A 9,415-nucleotide genomic window follows, 5' to 3' on the forward strand; every position below is an offset into this window, starting at 1 on the left:
TGTTGACTCAGTTTTTACCGCTCTGTTTCAGTTATCATTTTTAAGAGAGTCCTCTTTTATTTATTTTGTTTTTAGACCATAAAACTAAAGCCTTTTTTCCCCCTACCATCTGTACTCACTTGACAGCTCGATGCAAATCACACAGTGTAGTTTCGATGGTTCACTGCTTTCTATCTACTTTTGGTTGTATCTCATGAATTCCCTTGATGTTCTTCTAAGAAGGAAGCTAAATTTTTATTACTGTCTTGTTTTCTTTTACTCAAAAAGTAGATAGAGGTCATATCCTAGGACGCTTTTCAAAAACAAACATAGAAAGTATATGGACTAATAAAATGAGTTTGTATAGCATTTTACCATATAAATTGATGCCTCACAAAAATCAAGTTGTATTAAAAGTAGCTTAAAAAAACTAATTTTTTTTACACCTTATACTCTTACAAACTTCTCAGTAGAGTTAAGAATATATGTATATGTTAGGACTTCCCTGGTGGTCCAGTGGTTAAGACTCTGCGCTCCCAATGCAGGGGGCCCAGGTTCGATCCCTGGTCAGGGAACTAGATCCCACATGCATGCCACAACTAAGAGCCCACGTTCCACAACTAAGACCCAGTGCAGCCAAATAAGTAAATAAGAATATATGTGTGTCTATAAGTTAAGTTTAGAAACAATTAGTTTGTTACGGCCCAAACAACTGTAGAAAAGCTTGAACAATTCAATCAACAGAACATTCCATTTAAATAAAATTATTTTGCGGGCTTCCCTGGTGGTGCAGTGGTTAAGAATCCGCCTGCCAGTGCAGGGGACACAGGTTCAAGCTCTGGTCCGGAAAGCTCCCACATGCCACGGAGCAACTAAGCCAGTGTGCCACAACTACTGAGCCTGCGCCCTACAGCCCACGAGCCACAACTACTGAAGCCCGCGCACCTAGAGCCCGCGCTCCACAACAAGAGAAGCCCCTGCAATGAGAAGCCCACGCATCACAACAAAGAGTAGCCCCCGCTTGCCGCAACTAGAGAAAGCTCGCGCACAGCAACAAAGACCCAACACAGCCAAAAATAAATAAAATAAATAAAAAATTCTTAAAAATTATTTTGCAATATCTTCCTTAATTAGCAATTGATTTGTGTGTTGGCATCAACTACACTGGAGTGGTTAATTCTCATATATTATTTTTTCACAAATGTTTCCAACACAAAATCTTATAATTTTAATGCACAATAGTTTGTTTAAGGCAATGCCTAGATTTTCAAACATTTTTCCCTACTATAACTGAACACAATGGTCCTTCTCAATACCTACGTATGATAGGTACCTACAAATTTTAAGTGCACAAGGAGAAGATTTTTAGTTATTTTATACAGTCCTATAACAATCCAGTTTTTGGACTCATCATCAAACCAAGGGTTTCCTTGTGTTTATTGCAGTTATATTAGTCAGAGTTCTCTACAGAAAAAGAACCAACAGGATAAAAATATATATATATATATATGTGATTTATAGTATATAAAGAGGAGACTTATTATAGGAACTGGCTCATGCTAATAAGTTGCACAAACTGCTGTCTGCAAGCTGGAGAACCAAAAAGCCAGTGATGTAATTCAGTCTAAGTCTGAAGACCTGTGAATCAGGGGGCTGAAGGTGGAAGACTTGGTCTGTGTGTGAAAGCCTGAGAACTAGGAGCCCCAGTATCCAAAGTCAGGAGAAGATGGGTCTCAGCTCATGCAGAGAGCACAAATTAGCCCTTCCTCTGCCTTTTTGTTCTCTTTGGGCTCTTAATGGATTGAATGATGCCCTTCCACATTGAGGAGGGCCATCTGCTTTCCTCAGTTCACCAATTCAGATGCTCATCTCTTCCAGAAACACTCTCCTAGACACACTCAGAAATAAAGTCTTACCAGCTATCTGGGCATTTCTAGAAAAATCACACTGCCTTTTGTAGAAATTTCATATAACAAATAATACAGTATATAGTCGTTTTTATCTGGCTCCTTTCATGTCACATGGTTTGAGATTTGTCCATGTTGCTGCATGTCTCAGGTGTTTTTTTTCCCCTGAGTATATTCCATTTTATGGATATACCATATTTTGTTTATCCATTAAAGAGTTGATGAACATTTGGATGATTTCCAGTTATTGGCTATTATGAGTAATGGGATAATGAATATTTACATATAATTTTGTGAACATGTGTTTTCATTTCTTTTGGGTAATAAAATATGGGTCACGTAGAAACTGTATGTTTAACTTTTTAAGAAAGAACCAAACTATTCTAAAATGACTGTTACATTTCTACCTGCAATGTATGAACCAGTTTCTCTACATCCTTGCCAACATTTGCTATTAGTCTTTTAAAATTTTTATCCATTTTAGCAGTACCTCTTTTGGTCTTAATTTGTATTTCCCTAACGGTGTCTCATTGTAGTTGTTTTTTTTAAAATAAATTTTATGTATTTATTTATTTATTTTTGGCTGCGTTGGGTCTTTGTTGCTGCGCACAGGCTTTCTCTAGTTGTGGCGAGCGGGGGCTACTCTTCATTGCGGTGCGCGGGCTTCTCATTGCGGTGGCTTCTCTTGTTGCAGAGCACGGGCTTTAGTTGCATGGGCTCAGTAATTTTGGCGCCCGGACTCTAGAGCGCAGGCTCAGTAGTTGTGGCGCACGGGCTTAGTTGCTCCGCGGCATGTGGGATCTCCCCGGACCAGGGCTTGAACCCGTATCCCCTGCATTGGCAGATGGACTCTCAACCACTGTGCCACCAGGGAAGCCCTCATTGTAGTTTTAAGATGTATTTCCCTAAGGACTAATGATGCTGAGCCATTTGTATATCATCTTTATTAAATCACCTGTTCAAATATTTTGCAATTTTGTTGTGATGAGGTTTATCAATTTTATTATTGAGTCATAGAGTGCTATATACATTATGGATAAAAGCCCTTTATCAGATATATGCTTTGAAAACATTTTCACCATTTTCTTAATGATGTGTTTGAAGAGCAAACATTTTGAATTTGATGAAGTCCTTATATTTTCCATTTATTGATTATGCTTTTAACATCATATTTAAGAACTTTGTCCAACTGAAGGTCACTTAAAGTTTCTCCTATGTTTTCTTTTATATGTTTTTAACTCTTACCTTTAGGTCTATAAACCATTTCAAGTTTATTTTAGTAAGGTATGAGCTGAGGGAAAAGGTTAATTATTTTTATATGGATAGCCAGTGTTCCCAGGACCATTTTTGAAAATACCATTATTTCCTTTATTCAATCACCTTGTCTTCGCCAAAATAAATTGGTGCATAGGTGAGGGTTTATTTCTGGATTCTTTATACCACTCAATTGTTGGGAATGTTTACCCTTATGCAAATAATATGTCCTCTTGATTACTATAGTTTCATAATAATATTTGAAAATAGGTGAAAGTCCACTAACTGTTTTTCATTTATGATATATTTGGCTACACCAGAAACTTTGTATTTCCATACACATTTTATGACCAACTTATGTGTTTCTACAAATACGCCTGTTGGGATTTGGTGGAGATTTAGTTTTCTGATACATGAACAAGGTATATCTGTCCATTTATTAAGGTGGTCTTTAATTTTTCTCAGCATTGTTCTGCACATTTCGATGTACACACTGCACTTTTTTGTTGAACTTATTCCTAAGTATCTTATTCTTTTTGGTACTACTGTGAATGAAATTATATTCTTAATTTTATTTTCAGATTGTTTGTTGCTAGTATTAGATATGTAATTAACTATTGTATATTGATCTTGAATCTTAAGAAGCTGGGAAAATAATTTCTAATACATAGTGATTTTAAGTTTCCTTAGGATTTTGTACATAAAAAATAATGTTGCTGTGAGTAAAAACAGTTTGACTTCCCCCTTTCGAATCTGCATGCCTTTAATATCTTTTTATTACCTTACTTCAATGGCTAGGACCTCCAGTACACTGTTGACTAAATGTGATGTGAGTGGAGTCGGTGTCCTATTCCTGATCTTAGAAAGAAATGTTCAGTTTTTCAGCACTAAGTATGATGGAAGCTGTAAGTTTTTTGGTGGTACTCTTCATCAGGATAAAGTGTTTATTATGAATGGTGTTTAATGCGGTCAAATGCTTTATCTCTATCTATTAAGATGACCATAAGAATTTTACCTGGTATTATATATAAATTATTATTTTTATTTTTCAGATACTAACCCAATCTTGCAATCCTGAGCTAAATATCACTTGCTCTTGACCGATTCTCATTTTTATATGTTGCCAAATTTGGTGTGCTAATATTTCTTAAGGACTTTTATGTTTAGGTTCTTGAGGGATATTGGTTTGAAGTTTTGTTTTTTTGAGATTTTTTTTTTCTTCTGACTTTGGTATCAGGGTAAGATTAGAGTTTTAGAATTGCGAAATATATCCTTGTCCTTTATTTTTGGAAAAAGTTTTTATACAATTGGTAGTATTTCTTCTAAAAAACAAATTTGTTAAAAGTGTAGATCTCAAGTTGAGTGCTCTTACCACATGCACAAAAATGGCACACGAGAAAACTTTTGGAGGTGATGGGATGTCTAGTACCTTCGTTGTGCTGATATTTCATGGGTGTTTGCATGTACCTAAGTTCATCCAATGGTAAACATAAAAAATGTTCAGTTTTTGTATATTAATTATATCTCAATAAAGATGTCTTTTAAAAATTAACCACTGAAGTTTTCTAAATTTGAACTTTATGGGAAGATTTGTAATTGTCTTTATTTGTAATTATTGAGTTCAGATTTTATTATTTTCTTTACTCAGTTTTGGTAATTTTGCATCTAACAATTTGTCCATTTTAGATAGTGGTTTCGGATTATTTTCCGTAATATTCTCATATAATTCTTATAAATTCTGAAGATCGGTAGTGATATATCATCTTTTATTCCTGATTTTAGTAATTGTGTTTTCTCTTTTTTTTAATCTGTTCCATTCTAGCTAAGATGCAACAATTTTGATGGCCCTAACCAGTAAGCCAACTTTTGGTTTCATTAATTCTATTTTTTCTTTTTATTTCATTGATCTTTACTCTGATTTTGTTTCCTTCCACCTTCTTGCTTTTGGTTTAATTTGATTGTTTATTTTTGTGTTTTATTTTAGTTTCTAAGATTGAAGCTTTGTTTATTAACTTGAGGCCTTTTATTTTTAAAGTTTATTGGATTATAGTTGATTTACAATGTTGTGTTAGTTTCAGGTGTATGGCAAAGTGATTCAGTTACACATATACGTATATTCATTCTTTTTCAGATTCTTTTCTCATATAGGTTATTAGGAATATTGAGTAGAGTTCCTTGTGCTATACAGTAGATCCTTATTGGTTATCTGTCTTATATATAGTAGTGTGTATATGTTAATCCCAAGCTCCTGATTTATCCCTCCCCCACACTTTCCTCTTTGGTAACCATAAGTTTGTTTTTGATAACTGTATGTGTGTTTCTGTTATGTAAATAAGTTCATTTGTATCATTTTTAAAATTAGATTCCACCTATGGGTAATATATGATGCTTGTCTTTCTCTGTCTGACTTACTTCACTTAGTATGATAATCTCTAGGTCCATCCATGTTGCTGCAAATGGCATTATTTTGTTCTTTTTTATGGCTGAGTAGTATACCATTGTATATATATATTCCACATCATCTTTATCCATTCCTCTGTTGATGGACATTTAGGTTGCTTCCATGTCTTGGCTATTGTAAATAGTGCTGCAGTGGACATTGGGGTGCATGTATCTTTTCAAATTAAGGTTTTCTCCAGATAGATGCCCAGGAGTGGGATTGCTGGATCATATGGTAGTTTTATTTTTAGTTTTTTAATGAACCTCCATACTGTTCTCCATAGTGGTTGTACCAATTTAAATTCCCACCAACAGTGTAGGAGGGTTCCCTTTTCTCTACACCCTCTCCAGCATTTATTGTTTGTAGACTTTTTGATGACGGCCATTCTGAGAGGTGTGAGGTGATACCTCATTGTAGTTTTGATTTGCATTTCCCTGATAATTAGTGATGTTGAGCATCTTTTCATGTGCTTTTTGGCCATATGTATGTCTTCTTTGGAGAAATGTCTAGGTCTTCTGCCCATTTTTTGATTGGGTTGTTTTTTTGATATTCAGCTACATGAGCTGTTTGTAAATTGGTTAATCCCTTGTCAGTTGCTTCATTTGCAAAATTTTCTCCCATTCTGTGGGTTGTCTTTTCATTTTGTTTATGGTTTCCTTTGCTGTGAGGAGGCTTTTAAGTTTAATTATGTCCCATTTGTTTATTTTTGTTTTTCTTTCCATTACTCTAGGAGGTGGATCCAAAAACATATTGCTACAATTTATGTCAAAGAGTGTTCTACCTATGTTTTCTTCTAAGAGTTTTCTAGTGTCTGGCCTTACATTTAGGTCTTTTATCCATTTTGAATTTATTTTTGTGTATGGTGTTAGAGAATTTTCTAATTTCATTCTTTTATATATAGCTGTCCAGTTTTTCCAGCACCACTTATTGAAGAGACTGCCTTTAATCCATTGTGTATTCTTGCCTCCTTTGTTATAGATTAATGTACCATGGGTGTGTGGGTTCACTTCTGGGCTTTCTATCCTATTACATTGATCTGTATTTCTGTTTTTGTGCCAGTACCATAGTATTTTGATGATTGTAGCTTTGTAGTATAGTCTGAAGTCAGGGAGTCTCCAGCTCCGTTTTTCTTTTCAGGATTGCTTTGGCTATTCAGGGTCTTTTGTGTTTCCATACAGATTTTAAATTTTTTTGTTCTAGTTCTGTGAAAAATGCCCTTGGTAATTTCATAGGGATTGCATTGAATCTGTAGATTGCCTTGGGTAGTATAGTCATTTTTACAATATTGATTCTTCTAATCCAAAACATGTTATATTTTTCCATCTGTTTTTGTCGTCTTCAGTTTCTTTCATCAGCATCTTGTAGTTTACAGAGTACAGGTCTTTTGTCTCCTTAGGTAGGTTTATTCATAGATATTTTATTCTTTTTGATGTGATGGTAAATGGGATTGTTTCCTTAATTTCTCTTTCTGATCTTTCATTGTTAGTATATAGGAATGCAAGAGATTTCTGTGCATTAATTTTGTATCCTGCAACTTTACCAGATTCATTGATTAGCTCTAGTAGTTTTCTGGTGGCATCTTTAGGATTCTCTATGTATAGTATCACGTCATCTGCAAACAGTGACCGTTTTATTTCTTCTTTTCCAATTTGTATTCCTTTTATTTCTTTTTCTTCTCTGATTGCCATGGCTAGGACTTCCAAAACTATGCTGAATAATAATGGCAAGAGTGGACATCCTTGTCTTGTTCCTGATCTTAGAGGAAATGCTTTCAGTTTTTTCACCATTGAGAATGATGTTTGCTGTGGGTTTGTCATATATGCCCTTTATTATGTTGAGGTAATTTCCCTCTATGCCCACTTTCTGGAGAGTTTTTATCATAAATGGTGTTTAATTTTTTCAAAAGCTTTTTCTACATCTATTAAGATGATTATATGGTTTTTATTCTTCAGTTTGTTAATGTGGTGTATCACACTGATTGACTTGCAGATATTGAAAAATCCTTGCATCTCTGGGATAAATCCCACTTGATCATGGTGTGTGATTCTTTTAATATATTGTTGGATTTGATTTGCTAGTATTTTGGTGAGGATTTTTACATCTCTGTTCATCAGTGATATTGGTCTGTAATTTTCTTTTTTTGTGATATCTTTGTCTGGTTTTGGTATCAGGGTGTTAGTGGCCTTGTAGAATGAGCTTGGGAGTATTCCTTCCTCTGCAATTTTTTGGAAGAGTTTGAGAATGGTAAGTGTTAGCTCTTCTCTAAATGTTTGGTAGAATTTGCCTGTGTGGCCATCTGGTCCTGGACTTTTGTTTGTTGGAAGTTTTTAAATCACAGTTTCAATTTCAGTACTTGTGATTGGTTTGTTCATATTTTCTATTTCTTCCTGGTTCAGTCTTGGAAGGTTGTCCTTTCTAAGAATCTGTCCTTTTCTTCTAGGCTGTCCATTTTATTGGCATATAGTTGCTTATAGCAGTCTCTTATGATCCTTTGTATTTCTGTGGTGTCCATTGTAACTTATCCTTTTTCATTTCTAATTTTTTTGATTTGAGTCCTCTCCCTTTTTTTCCTGATGAGTCTGGCTAAAGGTTTATCAATTTTGTTTATCTTCTCAAAGAAGCAGCTTCTAGTTTCATTGCTCTTTTCTATTGTTTTCTTCACCTCTATCTTTATGATTTCTTCTTTTTTTAAAAAATTTTCATTGGAGTATAATTGATTTACAATGATTTCTTTCCTTCTACTAACTTTGGGTTTTGTTTGTTCTTCTTTTTCTAGTTGCTTTAGGTGTAAGTTTAGGTTGTTTATTTGAGATTTTTGTTTTGTTTTTGCAGTAAGATTGTATTGCTATAAACTTCCCTCTTAGAACTGCTTTTGCTGTGTCTCATAGGTTTTGGATCATTGTGTTTTCATTGTGATTTGCCTCTGTCTAGGTATTTTTTATTTCCTCTTTGATTTCTTCAGTGATTCATTGTTATTTAGTAACATATTGTTTAGCCTCCATGTGTTTCTGTTTTTTTACAGTATTTTTCCTGTAATTTATTTCTGATCTCACAGTGTTGTAGTTAGAAAAGATGCTTGATATGATTTCTTCCATTTACCGAGGCTTGATCTGTGGCCCAAGATGTGGTCTATTCTAGAGAATGTTCTATGTGCACTTGAGAAGAATGTGTATTCTGCTGCTTTTGTATGGAATGCTCGATAAATATCAATTAAATCCATCTGGTCTAATGTGCCATTTAAGGCCTGTGTTTCCTTATTGATCTTCTGTCTGGATGATCTGTCCATTGATGAAAGTGGGGAGTTAAAGTCCCCCACTATTATTGTGTTACTGTTGACTGTCCCTTTTATGGCTGTTAGTATTTGCCTTATATATTAGGATGCTCCTATGTTGGATGCATATATATTTACAATTGCTATATCTCCTTGATTGATCCCTTGATCATTATGTAGTGTCCTTCTTTGTCTCTTGTGACAGTCTTTTTTTTAAAGTCTATTTTGTCTGTTATGAGTATTGCTACTCCAGCTTTCTTTTGATTTCCATTTGGGTGGAATACGTTTTTCCATCCCCTCACTTTCAGTCTGTATGTGTCCCTAGATCTGAAGTGGGTCTCTTGTAGACAGCATATATATGGGTTTTGTTTTTGTATCCATTCAGCCAGTCTACGTCTTTTGGTTGGAGCATTTAATCCATTTATGTTTAAGGTGATTATCCATATGAATGTTCTTACTGCCATTTTGTTAATTGTTTCAGATTTGTTTTTGAAGGTCTTTTTTCTTCCCTTCCTCTTTTGTTCTCTTGTGATTTGATGACCATCTTTAGTGTTATATTTGGAT

General features: G+C 34.6%; 1 non-coding gene across 1 annotated transcript; it reads left to right on the forward strand.

Moving 5' to 3' along the window:
* Positions 1 to 481: 481 nt before the first annotated feature.
* TRNAG-CCC (transfer RNA glycine (anticodon CCC)) lies at positions 482 to 554 on the forward strand. Its single transcript has one exon. It is a non-coding gene; the product is annotated as a tRNA-Gly (tRNA).
* The last annotated feature ends 8,861 nt before the right edge of the window (positions 555 to 9,415 follow it).

Source organism: Eschrichtius robustus, chromosome 2 (genome assembly GCF_028021215.1).
Source record: "Eschrichtius robustus isolate mEscRob2 chromosome 2, mEscRob2.pri, whole genome shotgun sequence".
NCBI classification, from domain to species: domain Eukaryota; kingdom Metazoa; phylum Chordata; class Mammalia; order Artiodactyla; family Eschrichtiidae; genus Eschrichtius; species Eschrichtius robustus.